Source organism: Acomys minous, assembly GCF_964271855.1.
Source record: "Acomys minous genome assembly, chromosome: 8".
Classification (NCBI taxonomy): domain Eukaryota; kingdom Metazoa; phylum Chordata; class Mammalia; order Rodentia; family Muridae; genus Acomys; species Acomys minous.
This window is the reverse complement of record NC_140489.1, coordinates 66,640,461-66,666,115: the sequence shown is the minus strand read 5'-3', so window position 1 is coordinate 66,666,115 and position 25,655 is coordinate 66,640,461.

The following is a 25,655-nucleotide window of genomic DNA, read 5'->3' as shown; positions in this document are numbered from 1 at the left end:
GTTTATGAACTCTCTGTCTATTATAAGAAAAAGTAATTTAAAATTGCAGAAACAATAGAGTTAGAAAACAAGGGGAAACCTAAGCTGTCTTCCTCACAGATTCTGTGAGGGAGTCATGGGCCAGTTCTGCTCATGCTATGTGAAAGAACAGAATGAGAAATGCACCATCCTTTTCAAAGATGGCTTTGCCAAGGCAAGAACAGTACTCCTTGGAAGCAGCCTGTCAATTGAATGTCTTTTGACATTTCCTAGATAACTTTTAATTTGATCACTTTCAGTTTACTTATTTAGATCAAATGTTGGAAATCTGCTTCCTGTAAAGTGACAGAAAGTATACTTAAAAATATTGTCTTTTAAACGATTCAGTTGTGAGGTAAGCACCTATAACACGTAACAGTACAAGTGTAACTACAGGCCCTCAAGAAGTCATAATTGTTTACTCTAGATTTTCAATGAAGAGATTAAGTTTTATTGGGGTGAGTTTATTGTATGGATTTTTAATAGTTTATTTTTTTACTAATACTACTTAAATATGAAATTTATCTTCTCCACATACAATGATATTTTGCAGTTCATGATCTTCCATAGCCTAAGCGTCAGGTTCTGACCCAACATTTGTCAACTTTTTAAAAAATGTGTATGCTCTGTAGAGACTGTAAAACAATTTGAACATTTTTGTCTTGTAGAGGTAGCAGCATCTCTTATACTTGTTTACACCCTTTCCATAAACTAACAAACAAATATTAAACAAGCAAATGCACATCCATGACTTTGACCAGCTATTTTTAGGCTATCTCATCTCTAACTGCTCAGGTGCTTTACACCAGCATGGTATTTCACTTGAACAGCAGAAGGAAGCAGAGATAGATAGATGCTTAGCGTTAGCCAATGGTTGACTTTTCCTTTTCTTTTTCAGAGTTCCAATGGTATATTACTTCACCATTTGCAAATGTATTTTTTTAGTTCAGTCAAAACTTTTTAATAAGAGCCAAAAATCTTTCTTTATAAGCCCTTCTTCTTTGTTCCCTGACTTTTTTCCTTCTAACAACCCTGTATTATTTTTCTGTTTTTCTTTCTTTCAAAAATTAACTCTACAGGGTAAGAAACACTATACCTTTGTTAAGATTTGTTGCTGACTTAAAGGGAACAATTGTATTTCAGCATGCTGTGTGGCTCATTTTGTAGTTCATAGCCATGCAATCACAAACCCAAACTATGGTAACATTCTTTACTTCAGTGAAACATTCTATAGTGGTTATCACAGAAACCAGTGCATTCTAGAGAGACCAGAGAGATGGTGAGTCTGATTGCAACCAACTTTCATAGTACAAATTTGATCAGATATTCTAAGACTAAACTCACTAAATTTTATCCTGCTATTATGTTTGTGGATTAACAAAAGTTTCTCTGGCCTGCAGTATAAGCTAGACATTGCACCCTATTATCATCCTTCTTTTAAAGAATGTAGGCCTTATTATAAATTCCCTCGTGTTCACAGAGTACTGTAAATCCAGGCTTGGCCAGAGAAAGAAAATCATATAACCCATATACTTTTACTACCCTCTGAAGAAGTAATTATGGTGGAAAAAGGCAATGAGGTCATTGAAACAGAATGCTATATGTTTAAGAAATTTTTAGTGCCATACACTTATAGCTTGAAATGGCTGACATTATTGAATAGTTGATTGGTCTACCAAAAACCTTATTGATATGCTTACTGAAGGTAGGGGGATGAACTGTTTAATACAATACCAGTTTTTGAGCCAGCAGTCACTAAGTGGTTTCTTTCTTCCATAACTAGAAATCAGGAGGCATGAGCTAATGGTAAGGATAGAAATAAAATTTTACATATTGACTTTAAAAATTTGGTACAAAAGTGTTATTTGCCATCACTTCAGGATTAAGTACTATTGGTCTAAAGTTTTTAATTTTTGAGTAGTACTTTTAGAACTGTTAATTTAACCTGACTTTTCAGTTCCCCGAGGACAGCGTGACATTAAAGACCTTCTCAATAGCACATTAACTTCATGCCTTTGTCCTTCTTGGCATTGGCATGGCAACAGCAACTTCCATAGAACCACTAGCTAATGAGCCATCTACTATATTTACCCAGTATCCACACTTCGGGAAAAAGTCAGTTTTTTTTTTTTATCATTTAAACTTGCCTGATTCAAGTGCTCATATATTTACTGTAATGATTTGAACATTTAAAAAGAACTGGCAGTAAACAATGAAGCCGAAAGGTTTTATATTTAAAGCCACTACCATATCTGAGGACTCATAAATTCTGTCTTTACAAGTGTCAAGAACTCCCTAACACAGAGAGAGCCACTCATATTTCAGTCCTTTGAAAAGGACAGCCCTCTGGATGTGTCTAACAAAATGGTAAACACGTCAGTTGAGAAGAAAGTAAAGCTTGTTTACTGCAAAGGATGGAGTACAAACACAAGGCCTAGACTCAATGTCACTACATGAATGTGTTTTATTATATCCATGTTTTATATGGAAATATAGGAATCCATAGACCTGGATCTAACAACTACCCTCACACCTGTTATTACTATTTGACATGAAGTTTGCACATAACATTTAAACCAAATTTTAATTACCAAAATTTTGGAATACACAGAGGATCAAGGTTAAAATAGAAGAAAATCTATTACCCATATAGATGGATACTGGCAGTTTCAATTTCCTTTTGAAGTCATCAAGGATAAACATGCAAAAGCTTTATGATGGCTGAATCTCAATGGCTAAGTATTCTGATGCTAAGCTTGTTATTTGTAAAATTATATACAGATAGAAATGTGCTACCGGGAGGGATCTTCTAGCTACAGCAGTGAGCTGTGTTTTTACCTTGTTTGACCAGCAGCTGCATCTTCCCTTGTCTAGTTGTTACAATATCACAAGAAGTTAAAGATGAACAAATACATTTTCAGTTCCTTGATGGTACAAATCTACAATGGATCCTGCCAGATATCTACCTAAGATTGGAAGGCCAAAGATTTATTTTTCCTACACCTACAACTTAGGCAACATGCTCATGAACAATCTATGAACAAACACAAATCTATGAATTTTATAAAAACTGTGTGTTTCAGTTCCTTGAGGCACACACAGTTTTAATATGACTGCTTGTTTTCTTACACCTCCTAAAACCATCTAACTTATTGAGAATCTGCTGGTTCAAACTATGTGACTCTTCCAACATTTTGAAAGAGTATACATGGGTCTACTGAAGTTTTACTACTTGGAAGACTTAGTACAAACATGGTTTCTTTCAGAATTGTCTAATTAGCAAAGCTAGATTGTATTTTCTTTTAATAAACAGGAACATGCTTTAGGTCCCAATAATTTAACATATATTAATTTTGTTCTTAAAAATAGGCTTCCTTACTATGTTCTCATTATAATCTAAATATATATTTATTTTCTAGTTATTTGTCCTACTTAAAGGTGTTTTATATAGTTGATTGTAAATTGTATAACTCAGTAATAAATAGTAAAATGAAGTAATTTTTGTCTGGTAAAGACAATATTTTTATATGGGACGCATTCTAAACCTGATAATATAAATTACTGTTTTTGAAATCCCTAGGTGTTTAATTTAATCAGCCCTACTTATTCTTAATGTTATGAGAGTAAAATAAAAATATATGACTGTGCTTTCCTAGAGGTGTGCAAAAGTTCTACACCTGGAAAAGAGTGTTTAAAATTCTCCCCTTGGGAGAATCCAAGGATGCCGTTCTCTAGGTGAGTTTCTATTGGTTTACTGCATGGCTAAGGTCAAGTGCAGAGAAGATCATATGAGTCAAAAAGGGAAACAGCATGGGAACTGTGTTATTGCAGTAATATGAAAGTTTATGTTATGCGAAGTCTTACATTGGATAAAACTAGTATACACACTTTGGAATACAAGACATGTCATATAGATGTTGCTAATACATTGAACGGCAATACTGCCCACATATAAGTAAAACTAACAGCTTTCCTACTGCAAGTGAAAAATGTGAATTGAGGATACACGAGTTAAGCCATCTCATCAAAGATTTACAGTCATGTACTGTAAATTTACATGCTTATTTTGTAGATTCAGTCACTTTAGTACTGTTGATTTCCCTCTTCAAATATAGCATTTAGTTTATATATGCCAAAGAGGCTTTTTACATAGACACACTATATATACAGAACTGACTCTAGTTATGAAATATGGTGGCAGCACTTAGATTTTTCATTAGGTAATTAAATTTAAGTTCTATTTCTGAACTTTTACTCTAGTTGGCCATTCATCAAAATTACAGCAAAGTGTTCAGATGGGAAACAGTTCTAATTTTAAAGCTTTCATAGGCTGCTAAGTCACATTGTAAGACAGTGTAATTTGATAAAAAGTTGAAGTAATTATGAAGATGTTCTAGTCACTGAAATATCAAATGTTATTCTTTGATGATAAACTCTATAGACAAAATATTTTCTATGATATATGGAGAAGGTATCTGTATTTTTTGTGATGAATGTTATTCCAAGCTCCCTGTGTTAAATGTTGATTTTTCCAGTCCAAAATGATGGAGGGTAGTGAACACATTATGGATGCTGGTCTAGTGGGAAATACTTTTGCCAGTAGGGCTTTAATGTTGACAGGGATTTCTTTTCTCTAAATATGCCATAAAAATGTTTTGGCTCCAACGCCACAACATATTGCAATAACTTCTAATAAGCCAAAAGAAATGAGACCAGAATCATGACTCATTATACCATTCCTCATTATAAGCTAAGTATCTTGCTTACTTGTTTTCACTGATAGAAAGCTGAATAACACAAAATTAAAATAAAATTTCAGAGAATTAATATTTCTTATTTGGAGAGGGAAACTTGGCATATGACTGGATAGAAATATATCTTTGATTTAAAAAATTTTATGTTGCATAAATCTAACATTCAGAAAAGTTATTAGATATAACAATGTTTTCAGATGTTAGTACTCTCACTAAAATTTGTCTAAAATTAGCATGTTGTTACACAATTATTCAGGGGTGAACTGTGAATATTTACAACATAATAGAAATCTTGTTTTTATTAATAAAATTATATGATTCTAATTAATCATAGGTACCATAGACTTTACCTGATAGTTCTGATTATTTTATCTACAGTTGGAGTGGTTTATTATTGTAATTTACCTCATTAGGTCTACTGATTTGAATATCTGGTTCAGAATACTGAGAGGAAGTTTATGGGAAGCAATAGACTCCTAGTACATGTGAAAGAGGTTCCTGATTAAATTTTGAGAAAACGAGAATAAACCATAATTTAAAAAAATGTATTGTGTCTGTCTCATTGAAATTAAGGCAAACATTTAGAAGTCAGGAAAAAAGTCAGGGTATTTTTAAAATTAAGAGACTGACACTCTACAAGCTGACACTCTACTCTTCAAGACTATAATTTTAAGTGGGTATGTAGTCTCTCTATTTGAAAGTATGAGGAGATAATGTGTTGCTATTTTCTATGATTTGTGTTATTGTGAAGGCTAGCAAACTGAGAAAGTACAAGTCAGTCTTTCTATAAAAACAGAGTCAGCATTAGGAATGCTGGTACATTAGGAACTCTATTTTCAAAATTAAATTTCCTAAAACCTTTCTTGGCAAACTCTTAACTTTTCTTGGAAGTAAGCAAAAATAGTTACACATTAGCATAGAGTGGAAGGGAAGTGCAGAAATGAAGGTCTTCCCAGAGAACAATCAATAGAAATAAAGTAATTGAATTAACAATGGCAGGTCTGAGCTGTCAATTCATCAGTACATTTCCCTGGTAATTACTCAGTAAAACTCCAACCTGTGAAAAATGATAACTACAAATTGAGATGTAAAATTTCTTTGAAAGTGTAGGAGTAGGTCTCACCTCACCGCTTCTGAGTATATTTAAAGCACAAATGCATACAAAGTCACAACACACTAAAAAGCCAGTTCCATGGAATGATTTGCATGATTTTCTTTGTTATTTAAATTAAAGGGACAAAATGATTAATCATACAAGGAAAGCATGAACTATACTTTAGATTCATGTTTTATATAGAATTCTGACATGATCTAATTGAACTTCCTGTATCAGCAAAATATTTTTAACGGTCACACTCTTCTATAACTAGGTCAATCTGCTTTTTCAATGTGCATTATACATCTTATTTCCTCTTATATTGCTTATAGAATACTCTCAAAGTAATTTGTTCAATTAGATAAATATTATTGAAATAAAATTACTTAAAAAAACAGACCTTCCTTTCTAAAAATACCATTTTTGATCAAATATTTAATCTAATGTGTCTCTAAATCTATAGGGTGAAAATGAGATAATATCTACATATTTTTTCTACACAAACATTTAAAAAATTTGCTGTAGTACTTCAAGATGGCAGTTCTAAGATGCCCTAATTTGGAAAGAAAATTAAGATGTATAGGCACTAATTAGTAAAATAAATTAAGAAATATGCTCTATTATTACATTTCAACATCAAATATTTTCATTCATGTTTAGAGGTATATTCTGATTTTAAATGATGAGATCTACAATAAAGAGACAGTAAGACACGTGTGACCGTATATATGGCTGAATAAAGGTATTCTTTTTGTACATATTTTCTTAGCTTATCCTGAAACTGTTTAGATTCAATTGTGCTACAAAATTCAATATAATCAATACATAGATAAACATTCAATTATAGAAAAATATGTAACTGCATTGTTTACAGAAAATTTGACACCTAATTTTTTTCCTGAGAACTCTAGATGTGATTCCGTAGAGATAGTGCCACAAATCTGGAACAATAGTACTCAAGATCTTACAGAAGCAGATCTTAAATTTGAGGGTAGCTTGAGCTAAAAAAAATAAGTTTAAAGTAGACTTGGATTGATTGCTTGGTGGGACCTACTCAAGATTGTAAATTAATATCTTATTGGTGAAATTATATGTGAAGGCAGAGAAAATTAGTGAAAATCAAACTTGTAAGATTTTTGGAGCTAAAATACAGTATGGCAGAGGTTCATACAACAAACTTGAAATATAAGAAAAATGCTTGAAAATTAATAAGTACAATTATAAGTAAAAAATTTAAACATATGAGAGCTAAAACTGTTTTGTGTAATAATTACCTATGTATTTAACTACATAATTCATATAGTTTTTATTGAATTACAAATTTCATGAAGACTGACAATGATTAAAGTTTTTCTAGAGTATCAAAGGCACCAAGCCCTCATGGAGGGCCTTGCATGGATCTGATGGATGAGGTACAGGCTAGCTTAATGTCAGCTTGACAAAAGGCATTGCCATCTGGGAACAGGAATACTCATCTAAGGAAAGTGTCCCTACCGCACTGATCATTGGGTACATATCCCATCCATTTTCTTGACTGATAATAGTGTGAGGACACAGCCCACTGTGAGAAGTGCTACAACTGGGCTGGTGGTCTTGGTAGCTTTAAAAATTCAGGATGTGCAAGCCATGATGAGCAAGCCAGTAAGCAGCATTCGTCCATGGTCTCTGCTTTACCTTTATCTCCAGGTTGTCATGCATTCCCGTTCTGACTTCCTTCGCTGATGGACTTAGACGTGAAACCGTACGCTGAAATAAACCATTTCTTCCACAGATTGCTTTTGGTCATGGTGTTTTATCACAGCAAGAGAAACCCAACTAAATCAGTGACCACCTGAAATCAGAGATGCTAAGAAGAACCCACGTATCTGTCAGTGCCCTCCTGAAAACTCACTGAGCCAACACAAACTGCTTGTTAGAGTGCCCTGCTTCTTTCCCTTATAAGTCCTGTGCTCTGGCAAATGAGTTTCACATTAGGATTTCCAAACTCGGTGCTTAGCTGTCTTGTGAACAGACTTTCTCTTTTGCAAAACTTGTGGTAACAGGGACTCAATTAAGAAGGCCTGTATACATGTCAGCACCTCTGACAACATTCTCTGGCTGCTTTTTTCATCAAAATATTTACGCATCATAGTCATTCGCAGTTGTGGGTTTTAATTAATTTCTCATTTACACTCTCATTTGCTATGCTTAGTCTGTCTCCTATTTTTCAAATACATGCTGTGCACTATACGCAAAGGCCATGGCATGCGTTTTTATGGTCACCACCTGATATGATGGCATTGTGCACCCTGCTTTCATATTAGTTCTGCAGATGGATAAAGCATAACTCTGAACATATAAAATGCCTCTTTTATAACTTAGGACAAAAGTTAATTCACAAGTTTCTCCTCGCAATGGATTCTTCATCAGTGTCAGAACTTTTTTATATTTAATGAATTTCAATAACTACATCAATTCTCTGAGTAGTTAGTATTCAAAGCAAAGGAGACATAAAGGCCATATTTATTCACACCAGTTGTCAACTATTGCTGCTGTAACAATCATCAATGAAGAGCTTCAAACAATACAGATTTCTGAACAAAATGTCTGAAGGCCCATCATTAAGTATATGCTTCAAAAAAGCTACAAAAAGTGCTGTGTGTTTTTGTCATATTTTTCCTTAAGAGAAGAAAAAATCATGCTTTTTTCTTTTTAAAATACAGTTTAATTAAAATAAATTACACCTCTTTTCTTCTTTCCTCTTCTTCCTCCAGCTCTTCTCAGGAACTCCCCTATTCTCCTATTCCCCTGTTCCCCTATTCTCAAAATGACAACACATTTTTCCTTGATCTTTATTGTCACATGTATATGCACATATATGTATGTGCACACGTTTCAATACAAATGTCTGAGTTGGTTTTTGTTGTGTGAATATGGTGTCAGAGCTGACTACTTTGTATTGGATAAGCAAGGCCGTTTTTCTATGTGTGGCTAATTCTCCCTACCCCTGAAACCATTAGTTGGCTGTAATTCTTTGACTAGGGGGAGGCCCCTATGAGATTTTTTCTCTTCCATGTTAGTATTTTTTATTAGTATTCCATTATTCCAGTCTTATATATGGAGACACTTCTAGGAAATACTGTTTTACAGCATACTTCCTGTTCTTAAACATTCCATTTACAAGAATGTTCTTTGAGCCAAAGATGCAGGAGCTGTGATTGGCTTGTGTCCACTAGGGCTGGGCATCCCACAAGGGGTCGATCTCTGCTTTGTGACCAGTTGTGGCTTTCTATGACGGTCACTTTTCTGTAAAGAGGATTCACCAATTAAGGGCAGTTGCTCCACTTATCTGTGGCTATAAAGATACAGTCTAGAAAATGTTATGGAATTATTCTGCTCTAGCAAAGTGATGGAGGTAAATATTTTTCTAAAATTTGTGACCTCATAGACCTGGTAGTTAGCCACATTTCTAGTACCTGGCATAATTTCCCTTTTGTTGAGTAGTCCTTAGGGATTTTAGCACTAAAAAATGATAAATATTTGAGATGACTGTTGGGATTGGCAAGGATTTATACATTACATATTACATGAAACATCAAGATGCAATACATATTTAAAATAGTTAGTTTTCATTAAAATATTAATTTACAATTAAATGAAATATGGCAGTTAAGAGCTACTATGCAGGTGAATTTCATCATGGGCCTCCTGTGCTCTGTATCTATGCATCCTCCTCAAACTTTACATTTCATGAGGTGATGCCACATCTATACAGTTCAAAGCTCAGTACTAATATCTGAATCAAAATCAAATTTCAGAAGTTAGTAACTATATATATATATATATATCCACTGTTTATATTATGGGTGGCTTATAACTTTATCCATAAATGCTCAAAATGATGTAATTATATAATAAAATGTAAATTTTACTCAAATTGTTTGTTTATGACTGTTTGAATGAACACCACACGTAGCTAGAGTTCTTAAAATTCAAGGATTGTAACAGAAACAGCACTGCAGTCAGTAAAATACCTAAACAAACATATCACTAGATGAGGTGCATAGGTGGCAAAGGCCTGACAGTTAATATAATGCTGTATCATCACCTATTACACTCAATCAGTCTATTTCTCTGGTTTATTTCCTTCAGGCAATTTGACACTTTTTTTTTTGTGCTCCTGTATGCTTTAACTCCAGTGTAGTATTTATTGCAGTTTTGGATAATTTGGGTTACTTATTGTTATATAATTTCCTTATTTCATCATATATATTTATTCCTGTATGGATCTGGGTTTTGTTGTTTGGTTTGGGATGGGTATTAGAGTATGGTTTGTCTTGGCAAGACTTGAGTCCCTGAACCTGAGCATGCACAGCTGGCAAATGAAAGAAGGATTAATACAAACACATGAAAACAAAAATGCTGTGACCGGTAGACATGGCTCTCTGATGGAGAAGTTGAATGCCCCTCTCTCAAAGGGAAGTACAGAGCATTTAGTATACACAGTTAAACTTGGAGGAAGACTCTTTTAATATACATAGGCAAGGAGGCAGGTTATTGTATACAGCTGAATAACGAGGCAAGTTTAGCTGTTTAGGTAGGGAAGCAATCTTCAGGAAAAACTTATCAGGAGAAAATCTTGCGGCGGGGGGGGGGGGCAACTATTGTGAGACTATTTTTTACACTAGGAAGTAGCCATGTCATAGCATCAGTGACGATTTTGTTCCTTAGTGGTGCAGGTCCAAATAGTCAGACCATGTTAGAAACTTTAGATGCTTTATTTGTTCCAGATCAGTAAGTTTGGTTACACTTTGGAAGAAAAACCTGAAAATTACAGAATCAGAAACTTATCTTCACCTTGTCATTCTACACTTAAACATATAGTTTATAAAGCCAATTATCTTACTAGGGAGCAAATAAAAGTGTGTTGCAACATTTCTGAGAAACATTGTACCTATTGCTTCAAAATAAATATTTAGTGTTTTAAAACTGATACTTTATGTTTATGTTTGCAAAGAAGCAAACTTATTTGCATTCTTGCTATAGCTTCTGTTTGTCATTCATTTTGAGGCTAATAGCTTCATAAATATCAGTCACTGAGCCCTACTACCAGGTAACCAAACATCATACTTTTTCTTACAATCTGTCCCTTAGCATTATTCAACATATTTCAAAATTCACTAAATAATTTTTAACTTTTCTTTATTGTCTATTCTAAATTTGCATTCATACAAAATCAGATGCAAGCCCTGGCAACTTTTTTTACCAACTTAAAGAAAATATTCTTAGACTGTTATTCTGTAAACTTCACTTGTTTTTATAAACTTCTTGTGGTAATATGTGGCTTTTTTTTGCTACAAGATTATGAGATTTCGTATTTTTATTAAATAATCTTTTAAATGAAAAGAAATGTCTCTGATCTTGATTCAGCTTCGGCAAGTGGAATTCATTGAGAATTTGTCCATTTTCTTAGAATTTTCAAATTTTTTAGTATATAAGCTTTTGAAGTAGAACATAATGATTCTTTGTATTTCTTCAGTGTCTGTTGTTATGTCTCCTTTTCATTTCTGTTTTTGTTGACTTGGATAGTGTCTCTCTGTCTTTACAGGCTGAGATCATATGATAGGGGAGTATGTCCCCTCCTATCACAGGCCTAGGGGAGGGGAATAGGAGGAAAGAAGGAGGGAGGGTCCTAAATCTGTGAGGATAAAGAGGCACATGACTCAGTCACTAACCCAGACGCTATCTCCAGTTGATAGCCACCAGCAAATGAAACACTAATTTTCTCCAAGGTAATCTCACTGGAGAAACAACACTATTAAGGGTAGATTGTATGCCCAGCAGTAAAATGGTCAATACAAATCTATATTTCCTAAATCTTTGAAGGTTTTTTTTTGTCTCCAAATATTAAGTCATGGCTTATATTAAAAACTAATAGTTCCTTTGCATATATATTATATCTTCTGGTTTGGTGTTTTATGGGATTCCTGTATATGTGAGCATGTATATCTCTGCATCTATATACATGCATTTCTTGTGCATTTTCTTTGGCTTCATTTTTTAATATATTTTATTAACTTATTCATATTGCATCTCAATTGATATCCCATTCCTTGTATCCTCCCACTCCTCCTTCCCTCCCATTTTCCCCTTATTCCCCTCCCCTATGACTGTGACTGAGGGGCACCTCCTCCCCTGTATATGCTCATAGGGCATCAAGTCTCTTCTTTGGCTTCATTTTTAACAACTGTTTTGTCCTATCCTGATTTTTTTTGTTCTTAATTTATATTATAATTTTATTTCTTAGTAATTTTTTGAAAAGAGAAAAAATGATATTTTTCTGGATAAAAAGAGAGGAGGGATGAAATGGGAGTAGTAGTGGGAGGTGAAATATAATTAGAAGATATTGTATGGAAAATTATATTTTCAATAAAATAAAATAGGTATTGTGCTGTTTCCAATTATTTTAGCTACCATCTCACATTGCCACACTGAGATCAGAAAATTAGTGATATGTTAGCATGTGTTTTCTCTATTTTAGTGAAGAACTTTCACTAATGAAATACCTGTGAAATAAAAACTTGAGTAATAGTTTTCAGGCAACATAAAACAAATTTTATGGTCTACACACTTTATGTTTTGTTTTGATGTTTATCTTACTGATTTTTCTTACTTTAGTTTTTATTTTAATTTTGCTTTTGGTACACTTTATGGTATATGAAATAATATAATAAAATAAATTGTCTGATTTTAATCAAAAAAGAAAAATACAAAATATTTTCAGATAATAAGTGAATATATGCATACTAAATAAGAAAGGGACCAAAAAGTGTGTAATTGAAAGTAGATATTTTTGAGCATAAGAATATGATGTTATAACAGGTAACATTCAGGACTGGAGAACTGGCTCAGCAATCAAGAGCCTGTAGTACTTATGTAAAGAAGCTGAATTTGGTTCCATCACCATATCTGGTGGCTCACAACGACCTGTAACCAGCTCCAGGGAATGCAACGTCCTCTTCTTTCATCAACAGGTTTCTACAATTATGTACACATTTCCACACAGAGGCACACAGATAAACAAGTAATTAAGAACAACAAATGACAAATAAAATCTAACAGGTAAGAATTACCTTTTTTAGCTTAAATAAAGATTGTGGGGGAGACTATAAGAGGCTGAGAATCAATCTTCTTGAGGGAGAAGCAGCCTAATATGCTATCCAGCCCCAACCAGGCAGCTTTAAATACATACACATAGCAGTAACACTGAAAGTATTCAGCAAAAAGGTGTGTGTGTGTGCTCGCGCATGTATGTGTGAGTGCATCTGTGTGTGTGTGTGTGTGTTACCAATAGCAACTAAAGAAAAGGTCATGAATTAAAGGGAAACGTGGAGGGCCAATGGAAAGATTTTTAAAGAATAATGATACTATAAGTTTGATGTAAACATCGTACTCGTATGAAATTCTCAAAAAATGAAATTCAGAAGAAAATCGAGCAGTGAAAGACTTACCCAGTTACAAAACAGATTTTAGGGTGTAATATCCAATATGAGAGGAAAATTTTTAAAAAATGAGGACTCGTTAGAATCAAGAAAATAGAAAAGGTAGGCACAGTGTCACCTAAAGCATATACACTAACACATATTCATTTCTGGAATTCAACCACAATTACACTGATTTATTAAGCAAAAACAACGGTAGATGTTCACAATTACGTGAAATACCGTAATTGAATATAACAATGTGCATTCATGTACTATCTAATCCTGTTAGGCATATCTTTCTGTACAAATACTTATTTCTTCTTTACACTAAAAACATCCAAAACTATTTCATCTAGCTCTTCAATATATAGAGAATACAAAAGTGATATTTACTGACCAAGAGTGAAATATGTCCCCAAATGTAATTCTTTAATATCTTCTTATTCCTCAAAATTAATTGGGGACCTCCTTCATCCATTGGTACAATTTTTTTTCTGGCTGTGGAGGCAGCTGGGCATACCTTACAGATGCCTCAATTTAGTGAAAGCTGGCATTCACTGATAACAAGGTCATTATTAATGCTCTCAGGCAAAGACATACTGCAGTAAAGCTCCTTTTGCCAATGCTTTCATTTCAGTTTATGTTAATTTGGGAATAAGAAATTTGTTTTAGTACTAAAGGAAAATTTCATATTAATATTATTTTTAATAGTGTACAGCTCAGCATGTAGCAAACATGTAGAAAGTTTATATAGAAAGATTCAAAGAAATATGACCGCAAATTGTATTATGCTACTCTTCAGATTTAATATGACTTCATTACATTAATGATTGTATGCAATCAACAATGAATTTAGCTACTATTGTATAAAAGCATGCATAGTAACATGTGTGTGTGAGCGAGTGTGAAAGAAAGAGACAGGAGAGAATGAGACAGAGTGAGTGTGTGTGTGTGTGTGTGTGTGAGAGAGAGAGAGAGAGAGAGAGAGAGAGAGAGAGAGAGAGAGAGAGAGAGAGAGAATGTAAAATGATTCTCCTTGTTTGAATGCAGGCTTATCAACTCTTAGTGCCTAGATTTTATCCTATTATATACTCCTGGCTTGTAGATGATAAATATATAAAATTCAATAATGATTTCTTTGAGTTCTTTACACAGCACCTGTTAATTTTGGCACTTGTGTGGAGTTTTGTATTTGGCTTAAATTAACATACCAAATTACATCAGCACATCTGCTCATCTAAGATATTTCATAAACAATAAAATCTGCTTAAAGTAGGATGTCTAATGTCCCAACAGTACTAATTGTGGATATTCTCTGATTTTAGACTACAGTGGGAAGATTGTCTTTTCCAAGAGTTCTTAATATGGAAGTGTTTTTAGGACTGCTACAGTTTTGGTTTCCATTTTTTTTCCACAGCATTATTATAGATAGTAGATTTGATTCATAAGACAAAAGCAAATATGAAGATCTGCATGTCATTGTAAATACATGATACACAGAAGTCATGGGCAGGGAAGTACAGCACTGACACATACATATATGTATACTGCATGGCTCTCTGTGTAACAGGCATGGTGTCAGATTGAGGTTTGCTCTCCTTCCCATGGAAAAGCTGCTACTCAGTAAGTCCTTGCTACATTCCATAGTGAAATCTGATTTTATTGGTGTCTTTCAGAGAAATTTTCTTCCAAACCAACTTCTTAACATTAGAAAGTTATCTAATCAAAATATTCATAAGCAATACTCATTTTATTACTATAGGCTTAATGGTTCTAGAGGAATTTCACTTAATATTCCCTTTGAATTTGGTTTTTCAGAATCAATTAAATCTTAATTCTAATTTCAGTTCTTCTGAGCCATTGATTCTTTTTCTCATTAAAATCTTTTAATCACTTGACTTCTCAAAAAGCCACAGTTCAATTTCTAAGGGATGTTTCCTCTGGAAAAATAAAAACTTAATAAATATAAATATAACATTCCAAATGTGCCTTCTCAACACATGATTCTTCCTCTGCTTTGGTGCAGAGTGACAGAAAATACAGAATAGAAAAGAAAAGAGAATCATTCCTAATTCCTTCTATGTACATCATTTCAGCATCTACAGTATCTTTAATAGCGCCTGAATGCTGTGAGAATGTTATATGTAACAGTCATTTTCTAGGGCACCCCTATGAAATAAAGTGTATACAATTTTCACGCACTGAAGCAGAATATAAAATATTTTATTAGGTTTGAATGCACAAATGACTATTTTCTTAAATGGTAGTGCATTAATTATTTACTTTAAATGGTATGTGAATGCATGTATGTGTGCATGTGCAAGCATGTGTGCATGTGTAAATTCTTTTGCCCTCTATAAGGAGTTAACATTTTTTAACCATATCTATCTCAAAACAAAAAATGAAAATTAAAACCTTTCCTTTTCACCTTTTTATAAATGTACCTATGTTGAGAATTTTATTTTATGGGCTTGTCTCCTGAGCTAGGATTCAGATTCACAAAAAAAAATTATTTCAATAATCTGAGATTTTAAAAACACCACTAGAGATGTGGTTGGAGACAGTTATTGATCAGGCTTATGGAATCAAACAACAGTTAGTAAGTCTTTAGTGAATCGAATTTTAGCATTTCAGTAACTGGAGAGAATGGTCTGGTGTAGGCGGTCTTATTTTCGAGCACGTATATAATGCTGGTGATATTGAGATTCAAGAGAACCCAAAACAATGCTTCTTGCCATACTCTCTTTCCCTGTCCTTCACCTCTGACCACAAATATATTTTCCTGGATCAGAGAAAGATTTGTACATTTATTTGGTTGGAACTTGTCACATTCATTGTTTGATTTCATTATTATTTCCTCTCTAGTATGTGACTAACCCCTCTGCTTAAAGTATCCATTTTATATGATTTTTCTATTTCTCCAAATATTTCATCTTGCCTCAGCCTACAGCTGTATGTATAGGGAAAGCTTTCTGAAGGGAAGCTATTTTTCAAATGTAATTCAACTTCATTACTTGAGCCTATAGAAAGGTCTAAAGTATAATCTAGGCTTGCTAAATAACAGTGAGGAGTTTAATAAGATTGAAGAATAGCAAGTATTCAAGCCATCTCATACTTTCTCACAGTCACCTTCTTATAAATCTGTTTTAAAGATCAAAAATAACTCTTGTCTTTATGAAAGCCATTTCTCTGCTTTGGTGCTATTTAATCTCTATTCTCTAGGAGGCCAGTTGCTTAATGTTTTCCTCATTATACTTTTCCTCTCAATGATTCTTCTCAAGAAAGAATACTTCAGAGGAAGTGAAGATATAGCTAAAAGACAAAAAAAATTAATAGGGAACATTGTGTTACCTTTCCAAATTGTGTATGAAACCCACACAAGTAGTGTATCCTTAACCAAAGGAATAGGGCTTCCACTTTAGGAGCTATGGAAGTCACAAACTATGAATTGTACTTTTGAAGAATCATATGAATTCAATTCTCCTGCTTTGAGTTCAAATAAACTAAATGTATTAGACAACTTTAGGATAATAATTATGGCTTTACCCAAATTATTCTATATAGCCTAGAGCATTGCTGTAAGACTTATATTATCTCAAGTTACAGAGTAGGAATTTGATGTCAAAAGATTGAAAAATGTACTTGAGGCCACACAGTTAATACAGGAATGATTTTGTAGAATAGATTTATTGGACATCAAGTCACTTTTCATTCTTCTGATTTGCATGTTTACTAGATTCACACACTTTCCTGTTTAAAAAAATGGGTTGGATAATATTACTGAAGATGTAGGAGGTCACTTGGTAATTATCTGTTTTATTGTTATTATATAGTTAGTTATTTATCCCTATTATAAAACATGCAGGCTGGAAAACTCTTCCTAAAATTTACATATAAAAAGCATATTTATCGATATGCAAACAAGTTCATGAAATGTGTGGGTGCTCATACTGATGATGCCATAGTAACTGAACTAAAAGGGATAGATTTATTTCTGTCTAATTAAAAAGATGAGAGGAGGAAAAAGAAGGAGAGAAAGATTGGGGTTGAGACTGACTGCTTGCTTGCTTAGGGCTGCAGTGACTGATGAGGACAGATAATAGAGTAAGTAGTATAATTTGGAAATGGTGTTTCATGTGCGATCACTGTGCCACTGTCTTTTTCACTTGTTTGCAACAAGAAAATACTCTCAGCAGAGCAATGTAATGAAAAAGAGCAGGCTACCAAGAAAAGACTTGATACCCTATGAGCATATACAGGGGGAGGAGGTCCCCCTCTGTCACAGTCGTAGGGGAGAGGTGTAAGGGGAAATGGAAGGGAAGGAGCAATGGGAGGATACAATGAATGGGATAACAATTGAGATGTAATATGAATAAATTAATAAAATATGTTTAAATAAATAAATAAATAGGAAAAAACAAACAGAAAAGAAAGAAAGAAAGAAGGAAGGAAAGAAAGAAAAAGAGCTTATTTTGACTCAAAGCTTGAGATATAGTCTATCATGGTAGGAAAACAATGAGACAGGAGCTTGAGGTAGCTGGTCATGTTACATGAAGGGATAAATGTTTGTGGTTAGGTAGCTTTCACTTTCATAAGCAGTACAGGGCCCATGTCCTATAAATAATATACCGCTTTATTAAGCTACTCAAGAAATCCTCCCATAGATGTGCCTGGAGAATTGTCGCTTAGTCAATTTCTAGATTATGACAAGTTGACAATCCACACTTAGAAATGTGTGGTTTGAGTGATACATTCATCAAAAATGTTGAGCAATTGAATATTTGGTTCTTAGATTCTATTTGTGGAAGATTTTCTTCTTGCTGGAGAGAAAATATGATACTTGGGTCAGGCTCAGGGATTCATAGAGCTGCTGTTATTCCCAGTGTGCTCTCTGGTTCTTGCTTGCTGGTTGAGATGCAATTTCTCAGATTTTCTTACAATTTTGATTTTTCTCTGCCATCACAGAATCTAACCCTCTGACATTTTAAGTTCAATTATATGTTTTCTCTTATAAATTTGTCTTGATCATTGTGGCTGTTTTGTTGTGGTTGTTATTGTTGCTGTTAAAGCTCATTTAATTTGGTTATCTTGCTTCACAAAGTATGCCTACAACCAACCAACCTTAAGATATATGCTTATTGCTGTCAGTACATGGTGACCTAGTGATTTGTCCATCAACAGAAGAAAGAGCTGCCTTTAGCCTTCCTTGTTTAAACAGTCTACATTGCCAGTAAATTATTTATTATAGATTTGAGCTGATTGATTGCTTTTTATCTTTTATGTGTTAATTGAAGGTATGGAATGAGGATATAAAGATTATTAAAAGGTCCTGTTAATAGGGTTAATTTTAGGTAAACTTTTTTTGTTAATTTATTTTATTCGTTTATTTATTAATTTCTTTTTGAAACAGAGTTTCTCTCTGTGGCCTTGCTGTCTTAGACTCACTTTGCAGACCAGGCTGGCCTCAAACTCACATTGCCTCTGCCTCTCTGAGTGCTGGGATTAAATGAATGTTCCATCATACCTGGCTCTTAGGTAAAAGTTTTAATTTTAGGAAAACATTCTGTTTTGTCAGTGTAAATTTTGTAAAATTAAACCTCTAGTTTTGACATGGCAGCCATTGCTTAATATAGTGACTTCAAATGTGCTCTTGAGGACAGAAACAAATTAAGTATTATCTCTGGGAATATGGATTTTAAATAGAAAGTCTCTGATGGTGTTGAAGATCAGATAGTTCAATTTTACAATTAAGCATATAATTTAGAGATGTATAGGGAGATGTCTTAAGTTGATAATGACAAGATATGATAGATATTGATTTACATTCAGAATTTTAGGTGCACCAAGATAGGAAAGATGTTTTCTTCAAGGCTGCCAAACTCAAATAGCTAAAAAAATTTATGTAATTCCTAATTGTTTTGTTTTGATTGTTCTACTTGCTGTAGTAGTTTATTATATAATGTGTGTAATAATACAAATGTCTATGTAAAATTTAAAGATATTTAATGATAAAAATATTTTTCAATGTAAAAAACAGAAAAAAAGAAAATTTAAAATAATTTACTTTTGGAAATAAATTAGAATTAACTTGTCTCTATGTAGTCTGACAACACAAAATATAATTGCTATTTCATTCTTCAATATAAGTTTAGCAATTTAATGTTAACAAAATATATATTAAGTCGTTTTTAAATGCCATTGTATTTTGTCATTGCAATAGAAAAGTTACTAATATGTTATTTCAATGGCTTAAATAAAAAGATTATCAAAAATGTAGATTCTTTTTCTTTCTTTTGTCTTGTTATCCTGAATGAAGTATGGTGATTGTTGCATTTTCTATTGTATATATTCATTGCATTTTTAGGAAGAATGTTTTTAATATGTGTGTGTGTGTGTGTGTGTGTGTGTGTGTGTGTTTCCATAAACCCAAGTTCACTCTCAACACAAATGTATGCAGGCTTTTGTGGAAAATTTTCTTCTTTCTTTTTTTGTAACAGATTATAGTTTTGCAAGGTCAGAGATACTGTGTATTTTGTATAGACTGATGGACAACAAATGTGTTCCTTTGTTTTGATTTATAAGCCTTAACATAACTGCATAAGAATAAATTTAGCCAAAGAAAACATAATTGGTCACTCAAATAGGACAGTGTTTTTTATAACCTGAAGCTTTCTGAATGGATGGATCTAAGTTTGATAAATTGGAAAGAGATCACTAAGTGACAATTATATAAAATGTTGTTAACCATCAAAAGCAACTATTATCACTCACTGCTATTTAAACAATAACCCAATTCTGAGTGCCTAATGAGGTGGCCTGGGCACACAGCCTCAGTACCCTGTCCAATGCTTGGACAATCTCATAGAAACAGTCCTTAAGAGGGAATCACAAACAATGAAAAAGCTGGCTTTAAGCATCTTTCAGGACATAGAAGTAAGGGGAGTGCTTAGTTGTCTGTTTTCCATATTTAGAATTGTGTCCCTCTATTAAGGTTTGTTTAGTCTTATAACACTGTCTAGCAAATATAAGAAAGTGTGATGAAAGGGGTTACCCTTATCACAATGGCAAAAAAGTTAAGTAATTTGATACGTGGTTATGGTTCCAATAGGACTGGATGATGCTAAACAAGATGAATTGTAATGGATCACTCATGTCATTTCCCTTATATAAATAATAATCTTAAAACACCAAAAGAAAGAATTCGTAAACTTTCCATGATGGTAACTTTGGAACATATATATGAATATACCTGATATACTAAGTCACTGAGGAAATATGTATGATTATAAGTCATTTGTAAGTATCCTAAGTATTAATTCATTAATGACAGCTTATACATGTTTTTTCATAATAAATATGGAAAACCCTGTCTAGCCTCTTAGAGACACTCTTAAGAGACAAGGTAATAGATTACCAGGTTCAGATGCTCAATATTAGTTTTATAGCTCAATATGGTTTTATCTGTGTGATGGTTAGTGCTAATTGTCAGCTTGGGAGAATCTAGAATTATGTAGGGGGGCATACTCTTCAGGGCACAGCAGTGACGATAGCTTCTGTAGAAGATCCAGAAAGCCCTGATGCTATCATTCCCTGACAAGGTATTGAACATATAAAATAGAGAAATGGAATGGTGCATCAGCATGCAATCGTCTCTTTTCCATGACTGGGAAAGTGATGAGACCAGTTTCCTTGAGCTCTTACTACCATTATTTCTCTGGTACAATAGGCTTTGATCTCCAACTGTGGGACAAAATGAACTCTTACTCACTTAAGTGTCTCATGGAAAAGTATGTTATCATATTATTAGGAAAAGTAACTAGCAAAATAGACAGTTTTCTGTGCAGGAGTTATCCATATTTTAGAGAGAATTTTATTTTAGCAAAGTTGTTCACTTGTTTCAAAATCTTATATTCTAGCCACCAATTTCTTCCATTCATGCTAATTTTCTTCACAGATTCTAAATTTCTATCAGCTTAACTCTTAAATGATTCCTCACTATAGTTAGCTGTCAAGCTATAAAAAGGTGAGGGAGGGGGAGACCCATACCTAAAGAGCTGGAAATCAATTAATGAAGAAACTTAAGTTAATAGGATTACAGTAATGTAAGGATACATGGATGATGTGTAGTAGCGTGAAAAATGAGAACAGTATTGACTAACGGAAATTATTAATGGACAGTTAGACATGGTGCCATTTAAGCTGATCTGTAAAATATGGGAGATTTAAAAGTGAAATTAGGGTGAAGGAAATTGACAAATACATTAGCTAAGCTAAGTAAGTTATAGCTGTATAAAATGTGTAGAGAGTCATAGAGATTACATGACTTCAGAGAAGTCAGTAAATACTAAATGAGCAGAGAGGCACGTAGTACTGACCAGTAAAGGAGCACATGTGCCTAAAGCTTTAACTTATTCTATAAGCAGTCTTAGAGAAAAATATTTGAATATTGAAATTCTGATTGGAAGAAAATCATTTAAGAAGTTAATCAAGTGCCCAATGATTATGATGATGGATGATGGTAAATTATAATGTAAAGAAAACGGCTTAGATGCCACAGACATCTATGTGGAGACCACCTTTCCACTTACCATAGAAGGGCATAAGGAGTTTATAAATACGCTGCAGACTTGATGATATGTGATTGGTACCTTCATCCAAGAGAAGAAAGCTAAAAGCACAGACAGACTACATTGTGCATGAATACTTAATTTAACATTTCAGATTATTGTATTTAAAAAATAATGACTTTTATATTCAGCCTCTGGACTTTCCTTACCTAGATCCTCAGTAAATCTTCTTCCAGCAAGATATAATGAAATTCTATACATGTCTGAAGAGAGATTTTCTTGGACAAGAGTTCCTCTAATCTGCTATGTGCTGTATCAGTTTTTCTTGTCTAAAACCTTATCTGAGTCTGAACAAATTGGTCCTGGCCTGAGCTTCCTTCTGACTGCCAAAAGAAGCCCTTTCTTGACCTCTGCTCCTTTCAGAGTTGCTAATCTGGGTCATCACAATGATGTTCTGTCTGCCTCTCCTCTCCCCCCATACTTTCTTTATCCTTCTGTTTCTGAATGTCACCCTTTTATCCATAACTCACAGGGGTCTCTGGTGCAGACACAGACTATTACCTGACTCATTGATAATGTAATATATAATAAAGAGGGATCAATGTAGAAATTTAAGACATACACAGCTACCCCAAATAAGTCTGCTTACCAAGGCATCCCCTGAGTAACCTTACTACGTAGAGGACATAGATAGCATCTTGACATGGTCAGGTATTAGAGGCCCATTTATGTATGTATTAAAGGACTAAAGAGGAAGAGTGACTATTAGGCATATCTAAGTTATTTTAAAATACCCACTTTTAAAATCTCTATGTCCTAGAAGGACTACGATGAAAATATTTCCTCCTCCAAAGTTTCAAATGAAACTTAAATAGTTTTTTTTTAATTCTTAAAGAATTCTTAAAAATAAATGAATTCTCTGCCTAGCTCTGTACCCATGACGCTCCAACATTATACGGAGTTTTGGATGACGGTTCAGGCAGTAAACTCCCTCAGTTGTTTTTTCATTTGGGAAGCTGCTTTTCTGCACTTCTGATTCACTCAGGTACTTAAGTTTTATTCCTTCTCAAGTCTTTGATGGGGTTGAAGACCAGATAGTTTAGTCTTACAATTAAGCTTAGTTGGTTAAGGATTAAAAATGTTTGATTTTAGATATAGATAAATGTTTTAAGTTAACAGAGATGATATATTATAGATATGGATTTTCATTCAGAATTTTAGACTCAACAAGATAGGAAGATATGAATAGCCAAATCACGAATGTAACAGTTACATAATTCCTAATTGTTTTGTGGTCCTTCTTGCTATATGTATTTTATTTTATTTATGTGTAATAGTACAATGGATATGTTAAAAAAGGAATATAATGATAATTTTTTTAAAAAGTGAATAGTTTGCGTAGGATGCCTAGACTTCTGCCTATAGTCTACAAATTTTCTTATGTTTTTCCTAATAACTCAAATTATTTGATATAGAATGGCTATTTCACTTTTAAGCTTTGCTGTTTTATCTCTGATTTCTTAAAAAGTAACTATTAAATGTGAGGACACAGGTCAGATACAATTTTAGGCTACTGAAATTTTAGGGAACTTTTCTATGTACTTATTTTAGTGAAAAAGTATAAAATTGAATTGTTTGAAAGATATCAATGCTCATTCCATTGCTCAATCAATTCTCTGGGTGGAATATATGTAGCTCTGAACTACTGTCAACACTGCAGAAATTTTACAATTGTATTTCAAAGTTCTTTGAGAGGGACATTGGCACCATAAAATAATGATGGGAGAATAATTTATCATTTGAATAATTCCACTCAATTTAAAAATGACAGAATTTTTAATAAATAAGTCAAAAACATATTCAAATGCTGTTATGTTGTAGAAAAATAGAAATAAGTCAAAGTATGGTAGATAGCAAATAAAAAAAACCACTAAGCTTATCTTCAGCTTAAAAGCAGTAAGGACTAATTTTTTTTTCATTTTTATATTTTTATTTTGAAATTATTCTGATTCATGGAGTACATAACTCAGTGCATGCAGTACTCATGTGTTGGAATCCAGTCTTCTTAATGTTTACAGCTCATGAAATATGTTGCCTTATCAAATTAAAGGAGGTAACAATAGTAATCTAGTAATGTCACATTTCCTATCTACTGTAAATATGAAACAAATAAACATGTATGTGGAAGTTGCTCTTTAGTAAAATACAGAAATATTAGATATATACCCAGAAGTGATCTAGCTTGTCATTTCATGGTTCTATTTTGGACATATGAGGAGCCTCTACATTAATTTTCATACTGGATATTCCAGTTTTTCTCCTCCCTAACAGTGAATAAATATTCCCTCTCACTATGCTCTTGTCAGCATTTGTTATAGCTTAATTTAAATAAGTAGGCTTCATATATACTGATAAACATACTTATAAATAAACCAAATAAAATTTCTCATTCAAAATAGCCTCAAAAATTATCTTGGAATAAACTGCAAATCTCTAAGATTCTTGGAACAACTCTTACCAATGTACTTGTTGTCAAGCGAGAAATCAGAACAATATAAGAAAGTATGAGATCAGAATATGGCTCAGCAAAATAAATACAAAATCCTGCGACTCCATGTTCTGTATCTTGAATGAGTCCTATACTTTCTTGCTGGTGACAACAAAACCTCTCACTTCCCTGTCTCCACTTATTTATTTGTGTTTTCTCTGGACTGATACTCTATCTTTTTAAAATTCCAGTATTTGGCATTTTCTCAGTTCTTAAACTTTACTATCACAGGTTCTTGTCTTGCAATCCCAGTAATTCACTGTATAAAAACTGACAGTATCGCATGCTATCTGACCACTCAGACTTTCCTTCAAAAAGTCTTCATGGAAGCTTCTATGACTTCATAGCAGTTATGAGTCAACAATCTCCTGCTTGATTAAAGGCTGAACATGTTTATAATGAAGACTATAATTATTCAAAATTTACATGAAAAGGGGAATGATATGTTATATTAGTGCTAATACACAAGTCAAAAGTCATTTTCAAATCAGTAATGTAGAGCTAATAATTTTGATGAGAGTAAAGATGGAAGAAAAGTTAATGATAAAAAGAATGAAAAAGTCAAACCTGAAGTTCACAGGACTATTATCTAAATAATTATGTACACTTAAAAGAAAGGCTGAGTTAATGGTAACCCAAGGGTTCAATTTAATAAAATTACCTCTTGGTTAATTCTAGCACTAGGAAGGCACAGGCAAGTAGATATCTATGAGTCTGAGGCCAGCTTGGTTTACAAATTGAGTCTAGGAGATTCAGGGTTCTGTTACACAGAGAAACTGTACCTTGAAAAACAAAAAATAAATAGACAGACGATAGATAAATAGATAGATAGATAAATAGATGACCAATGGATAGATAGATAGACAGATAAATAGATAGGTTATAAATATATAGGTAAATCACCTGAAAATATTTTAGTTGATGTAGTTGAAAAATAGAATAATAAAATAGCATTATTATTAATGGGGATTAAAATTCAGATTGTGACTTTGTACGTTTATATTAAATGTAGAAACCTAAAAAAGTGGATACTTTAACTTTATTCTGCATTTATAACTCAAGACAAAGAAGATAACCTTATGAAGTGATGTAAATATAAGTAAAAAATGACAGAATTACTAATGGATTTATAACATATTAGTTCATAGAATAAAACTAATAAAGTAATTACAATACCAAAATTCCTTCTTACATTATTATATCTTTAAA